At 34.0% G+C, this 8,068-nt stretch overlaps 1 long non-coding RNA gene across 1 annotated transcript; it reads right to left on the reverse strand.

Annotated features, from left to right (window-relative positions):
* Positions 1-273: 273 nt before the first annotated feature.
* Positions 274-6,681, reverse strand: LOC128210236 (uncharacterized). Its single transcript, XR_008257125.1, has 4 exons — positions 6,528-6,681; positions 5,307-5,465; positions 4,896-5,062; positions 274-3,902 (listed from the first exon to the last, which is right to left on the reverse strand). It is a non-coding gene; the product is annotated as an uncharacterized LOC128210236 (long non-coding RNA).
* Between the last annotated feature and the right edge of the window lie 1,387 nt (positions 6,682-8,068).

Genomic DNA, 8,068 nt, shown 5'->3' on the forward strand with positions numbered 1-8,068 from the left:
ATCTTTGAAGAGGTGATCATGAATACCTGGGATATCTTTTAAGAGGTGACCATGCATACCTGGGATAACTTGAAAGAGTTTATCGTGACTACCTTTACCTGGGATATCTTTGAAGAGTTCATCATGACTACCTGAAGGTGGTATAAATTAACCATCTGCTTTTTGCAAAATGGAAAAATGATTTTAATCATGCCTTAATACATGTAACAGATACTTTTTCAAGCTTCCTGTTGACCTTATAAGGATTGTAGTAATCACTTCATACAAGAAATCAACATTTTTAAATACTTTATTTGAAATCATAATATGAAAATAAAATAAATCCATTCAAACAAGTGCTGACACAGCAATTTGACAAATGTTCTGGACAGGGTTTACTTTACTTGGAAAGCCAATTGTTCAATGTTCTGTTTGCATACATAAAAGCCCATATTAGGGAGAAACATTTACAGATGTGCATCATGATGAACCCACTGGTTCAATGAAATTTTATAAGTTTGAAGGCAAAAGCTGTTACATTTGAGATGAACAGTTACCTTAAATGGAGCTTTAAGCAAAAATCATAGCAATACACAATCTAATATAAAAGTAAGGTAAAAAAAGTTCTTAGTTTCAGCTAACTTCTAAAATAAATAGGGTTGGTCAGTATGCTTTTTTTTCTAAAAAAAACAAGAGGCCCATGAGTGCATATGCTCTAGTGGCATGGCTCATGTGGTTATTTTTGATCCAGAGCATGTATGTATGAGTAATAGCCAACAAACATATTGTTCACGTTTTGTGAGAACAGAAAGTGTTGTAAGCAGATTAGTTGCATGAACTACTAGTATTCTAATATGTGCCAAGTAAAGGTCATCTGAGGAGAATAAAATTTGCTACAAAACTGTACTATTGGTCAAAATTTCATTTTTGTAGCTTTAAAAGGACAAAATGGATGGTGGCCCCGGCCCAGGGCACATAATTTCAACTGTTTTGCTAGACGGTCTACTTATAATGCTCTACAACAAATATCAAAGATATGAGCCTTGTGGTTTGAAACAAGAAGATTTTGAAAATATTTCTTAAAAAACTTGTGACCCCTGGGGGCAGTGCCAGTTTTGACCCTAGGGGCATAATTTGAACAACCATGGTAGCAGACCAATAAAATAATCCTTATTCAAAATAACAAGGGTCTGCATAGTTGTTTCAGACATAAAGATTTTCAAACATTTCCCAATTTAGTATACCAAACCGGTGAACCCAGTGGCGTGGCCAATAATGACCCCAGGGGCCTAATTTGAACAATTTTTCACATGAATTTGTGACTTTACATGTAAACTTGTCTAAAAATAGACTTCGCTCATGTAGACTTGGCTAAAAATAGCATTTTTTTTTACTTTTGAGGCCCATAATCTAGGTATGCATGGGCAGATCTGGTTTTTGAAAGGAACCAAGCTCTAATTGATATCTTAATACTGTACAAGTTTCATCTATATACAATTAAAACTGAAGACTGTACCATGTTCACAAGCAATTGTTTACAGTCGCACAGACGTTCAAGGCCCATAATCTAGGCATGCATGGGCAGATCTGACTGGTTTTCGAAAGGAACCGAGCTCTATTGGATATCTAAATACTGTTTTATTGAGATACAATCATAACTAAAGACTGTATGGTGTTCACAAGCAATTGTTTACAGGCGCTAGGAAGCACATACTACGTACACATTACCATCACATCAGATATTCTGATCTTTGGCCAGTAAAGCTAAAATTAAAACCGTGATAATGTACCAAAACTACCTATATCAGGGTATATCACTATTGTATTCTTTTTAGGATATACAAGAGCTATCATGGGGCAGTGCCCTCAACTATATGCTGCTTTGTCTTAGAAATGAATACAATAATGATAAAGGTAAAATGCAATAAAGAGACAAAATAAAAATGAAGCATGAAATGCTGCAATGCAAAACAAAAAACAAGTTTTCAATGATTGACAGACAAACCTAATTAATTAAGCCTTTGTTGTGCGATTAAGTTTCAATATTTTTTTGTTTTAGTGACCTTGATCCTATGGGCCCCGAAAGCAATTTTATAATATTTTGTATACTAAGTTTGTAGATGTATTTGATGCTGCCCTCCTCCTGGCCTGCCAACACAATGACACAGTCATGTCATTTTTATAACCAGGTTTCACTTTACAGGTTAACAAGAGCTGTCGTAAAACAGTGCGCTCTACTACGCCTCTTGGAATTGGACGTAAATACAATAATAGTGTGATATGTGCCTGTAAAAAGCAATAAAACAATCAAATAAAAAAGTGAATAAGAATCACAATGTGACAAAACAAAGTTTGATTTGGTTAAGATTATAAAAATGTGCCTGTCAAAATAAAAAAATAACAAGACGCCAACGCGGCAACGCCGCATAAAGCTTGATTTTTTATGCAATTTTGCAAACCTAGGATTTGAGCTAATGACCTAGTATTTTAACCAAAAAGACCCATATTTATATTTATCGGAGATATCATTCATACAAATAACCTGATCAACAGAAACTATTCCATTTGTGTGAGGAAAAACGAACATTTTATAAATACATCAGCTTTTCCAATAAGATCTGTCCCAGAGACCTAGTTTTTGACCCTAGATGACACACTTTATCATCTAAGATTTCATGTACACAAATATTTTTAAAGTTAATTAAAATTTAAATTTTTGAAAAATATGGTTAGATCTGAAATTCATGATTGGGATGTGTGTTTATAAAATACCAATTGAATTTATGTTATGACCATGTTTAAAAAAGATTTGACTAAAATTAATGAATTTTTATGACTGTGGAATTCTTTCTTCTAAAATTTGACCTTGTGACCTAGGTTTTGACCGGGGATGACCCATATTATAGAACTTTTAAGATATTATGCAGACAAATATTCTGACCAAGTTTCATAAAGATTTGACAAAAATTGTTCAATTTATGATGTAGAATGATTTTCCTAAGATTTGACCTAGTGACCTAGAATTTGACCCGGGATGACCCATATTAAAAAACTTTCAAGATAGTATGCAGACAAATATTCTGACCAAGTTTCATAAAGATATGAAAAAAATGTTGAATTTGTGACATGGAAATATTTTCTCTAAGATGTGACCTAGTGACCTAGAATTTGACCAGGGATGACCCATATTCATACATCTTCAAGATAACATGCCGACAAATAGTCTGACCAAGTTTGATTACCATTGGATATTAACTCTTGATTTTATTACATAAAATGAAAACTTTAACGCAGAATTGTTAATGATAGTATAGCTCACCTATTCTTCGAATAGTCGAGCTAAAAATGAACAAATAATAATTTGCAATGCTAATAAGCTCTTGCTCAATTTCATCATGTCCCTTTCACATAGGAGTTGGACTGATATATCAATCACTAAATATTAATGGTCCTAGGTCAAAGAAATCAAGGGTCATTGTGCAGAATAACCACTGTTAGCCATTACCTTCACCTTCGACCAAAAAACTCCGAAAACAATACTTGTCATGTTCTGGTCAAATATAACCTACCATTAATGTTTCATGGTGTGAAGTCAACCTACAAAATGTATTTTCAAATTATTCAAAAATATAAATGTGTCTGTTTGAAATATAAATGTGTCTGTTTGAAAACATATGCTAAAACATATGCCCATTTGTTTTTACAATAGTGGCATAATACATATAAAATACAATAAATCAATGACACAATGCAGCACAAAAGAGGTCTTTCATATCACAGATTCTCTGCAAGCCAAGGTAGGGTAATTCCATCCAAAGAGCATGCAAACTGACAACAGCTTGTTGAAGAGATTTTCCTGAGGAACAATCCTGGGTATTCATTCCCTTCCTTCTGTCAGAGTAGAGACGTTTCAAACTGACAGCCTGCAATTTTAATGTACATATTTGAAAACTGTTTATATTCACAGTGACTTTTTATAATTTTTTTTACATAAAGTGATGTTACATAAAATGTTGCCCATATACAATAAAATGATTAAACAGACTATCATAAACAATAAGTCTACAAGTACGGTATAAGGCCTTAAAGGGACTGTACACCAGATTGGCACTAAAAAAGTTTTTTTTTCTGTAACATATCTCAGGACAATTATTTAATAGAATGTGTTACGCTTTTATGTCATAATTGTAAAAAAAGTACAAACATGTAAAAAAAATGTGTCAATGTGTCACCGAAATTGAAGTCCAGTGTTGTATCAACTGTACTACGAAGGCTTACTTTTTACATAAAGTGATGTTACATAAAATGTTGCCCATATACAATAAAATGATTAAACAGACTATCATAAACAATAAGTCTACAAGTACGGTATAAGGCCTTAAAGGGACTGTACACCAGATTGGAACTAAAAAAGTTTTTTTTCTGTAACATATCTCAGGACAATTATTTAATAGAATGTGTTACGCTTTTATGTCATAATTGTAAAAAAAGTACAAACATGTAAAAAAAATGTGTCACCGAAATTGAAGTCCAGTGTTGTATCAACTGTGCTACGAAGGCTTACTTCAATCAAGTGGTATATTAAAGCTATACACCCAACTTGGTTATATCATGTGATAACATCGACTAGCCAATCACGCATAAGAAATTAATTCTACTAGGTAGACATACCCAGTAATCTTTTTGAATGGAAAAATATGAAATAACTGCTAAACTTAATAAACTTGCAATTTGATCATCTGGTGCACACTGTTGCTTTAACAGCAATTAAAAAAACAACACATTCATGAAACAAATCATATAATTTATTTTGCCTGTATATAATTATTTAAAACTATATTTATTTATTTTTAAATTATTTTTCGTTTTAAATACAGAAATGCTTATGCTGAGGACTTGGAAAGTTCTATTCTTACACATGGAAGTGGTGCAGAATGTATCCATTAATAGCCACGGCCGCAGATGTAATTCTGTAGATGTTTTCATGGACTCAACGGCATGGTCAACTGTTGGTCCAGGCAGCGATATATCTGCCATCTCTGTGGAAGGCTCTGGATGAAGGGCGGCAAAGGTCCATGACCAACTCCCAATAGCAAAATGAATTATTATTCAGAGTATGAGATGCACTATTTATTGAACATGTAAATGTACATGGGTATATCATTTTTGTTCTCACTCATCAACTCAATACTCTTTAAATCGTTGTTTATATTTCAATCCTGTACTTGTGTATAGACCTGTACTTGTTCATAAACATTTCCTTTAGGCCTGGCGGAAACAATAAATGTCTTATCATACAAAATTACAAACACAAAGCACAGTCTTACCAGTTGGCGTTTCAACACAGTTTGTTCTTCAACATTCCAGAAGCAAGCACGTGTAGACAGACACCAAGCACACACTTTAGGGTGATAGTGGTGGTGGTCATTTTGTGCTATTGTGCATCTAATAGCTTGTTAACTGCTACAGGTCTTTTTAGGCCAAATCTAAAAAAAATGAACATCTGTCAATTGACCTACAGTGCATGAGAAAGTCACCTTTATAGAGTTATATGGTAAGAGAATTTAATAAAAAAAACAGAGCTTTTAAGGTAAAGTCCAGTCAAAATCTCTAATATAAATGTGTATGGTCAGTGGAATAAGAACACAGCTGAAGACAATATACTTCCTGCCATATAAACCAGTGTTAGGTATAGATATGTACCGGAGTATATACAGTCATCTGTTAACTACAGTGCTTTAGAACATGTCCCAAAGCTATATGATAACTAGTATAGAGATATATGGTCATTTGATAAACTACAGTGCTTTAGAACGTGTCCCCCAGCTATGACTACCAGTATAAAGATATATGGTCATTTGATAAACTACAGTGCTTTAGAACGTATCCCAAAGCTATTACTACCAGTATAAAGATATATGGTCATTTGATAATCTACAGTGCTTTAGAATGTGTCCCCCACCTATGATCACCAGTATAAAGATATATTGTCATTTGATAAACTACAGTGCTTTAGAAAGTGTCCTCGAGCTATGACTACCTATATAAAGATATATGGTCATTTGATAAACTACAGTGCTTTAGAATGTGTCCCAATACTATTACTACCAGTATTAAGATATATGGTCATTTGATAAACTACAGTGCTTTAGAACGTGTCCCCGAGCTATGACTACCTGTATAAAAATATATGGTCATTTGATAGAACGTGTCCCAAAGCTATTACCACCTGTATAAAGATATATGGTCATTTGATAAACTACAGTGCTTTAGAACGTGTCCCCCAGCTATGACTACCAGTATAAAGATATATGGTCATTTGATAAACTACAGTGCTGTAGAACATGAGGCCCAACTAGGACTACCATTATAAAGCCAATTGTCATTTGTTTAACTTGTTTAGGTTAGTTTAGGTTAAATGTCAATAAATTTTGTAAAGGTCAAAATTCAGCTCATTCCCACCAAATCACTGTGTGCTTTGCTGAAAAAAATGATTTGCAAGCATCAATAGTTAAATAATGCATAAAAATTATGGAAATATTTAATACCGTCTTCCCAAAATTCTTCGTACTAGAGTCAGGCACAAATTATCTTGCATTTCCAGCTCCTGGATTTTCCTTAAAGCCTCTTCCAAGGTTTTACAAACCAGCAATTTTGTTCGCTGTGGTGTACTCATGTGTTTTACACAGATATCAATGACGTAATTGGGTAAACACGCACCTGCCTAAATCCACACTGTCGTTTATCAAAATCCATACTGTATTTAATTTTTACGGATCCGATCCCAACAGCTGTTGGCTGGAAAAAAGAAAGGAAAAGAAAACGAAGATAAATCAAAATCTCGTTCACCACCACTATCCCCAAGAATCATTTGCTGTGTCTGCCACAAAAAAAAACAACCACCAGAACAGATTCTCCGTTTCCCAGACAAGCCCTGGATTCATTGTGATAATATTAATCAGTGGTGGCACCTTGAATGTTCTTATCTACGGATAGAAGATCTGTACAAAATAGATATGCACAGAATACTCTTCCCGTGTGCATTGTTGTAGTTTAACAAACCCCTTGGATAAGATTTGATAAAACAGATATACAAAAAGAAGAAAAACAGCAAAAGAGCCATGCTGATGTAATTAAGTATTCAAACAGAAACGATTCCAGCTCCTGAACTTATAGTTCTTCAGAAGTCAGAAGTGTCTACATCAAGCCGAAAATATAATGCTACGGCATCAATTAAACATAAACCTGAACAAAAAACACAATGAGCCATCACATTTTAAAGAGTACCTCAGTAAAGATTGCCTCATCATTGATGATATCTCGTCACCTTCAAAATTCAAAGATAGTAATACCATACGCCAAGAGATTTAACAAAACAAAAAGTGGATGTTAGGATAGCGTATCCCCGATCTAGAGGCGGGATAGCAACACACACACAACACAAAGAAGATAAGGAGAAACTTCTTCAAGACTGGCCAGAAGGATCATTTTCTAATGAAAAAGGTAAATTGGCGGGACGCAATATCCAGTCAAAACCAGCATGTGTGCTAAAACACGTGGGTTGTTTCGCAAACAGGAAATATAATTTCCTACGTTTGAGTAAAACGAATTAGAAGAAAATTAATTTCCCTTGTTTATAATGTAATAACCGCCAGGTGGCGATTGATAAGCACGAGGAATTCGTGCGAATATGAATGTAAAGGCATTCAGCTTTGGGGAACCGATCCGTTCACATCGATTCAATTGATTGTTAAATTTTACAAGAAAATGTTTATTGTGAACGGTTTTCAGTTACTATGCAATTTCATCATATGAATGATAAATATGTTTTTCATTTTTCTTCAAAGAACATGTAATGTACATTTGTATAAGGGCAATGATTTACGTTACGTATTGATATATGGTCTTTGTATATAGTAAAAACAGTATTGCACGATTTGATCTAATGTTGCTTGGTCTAAGAAATATGACAGTATTGTCCTTGTTTGACCGCGGGCAGTATTGCAAGGCGCGGAAATCTATTTTAATCATGTAAATAGCGCGGGCAGTATTGCAAGGCGCAGCACTTTATTTTAATCATGTACATAGC

This window comes from Mya arenaria, chromosome 12 (assembly GCF_026914265.1).
Source record: "Mya arenaria isolate MELC-2E11 chromosome 12, ASM2691426v1".
Taxonomy (NCBI): Eukaryota; Metazoa; Mollusca; class Bivalvia; order Myida; family Myidae; genus Mya; species Mya arenaria.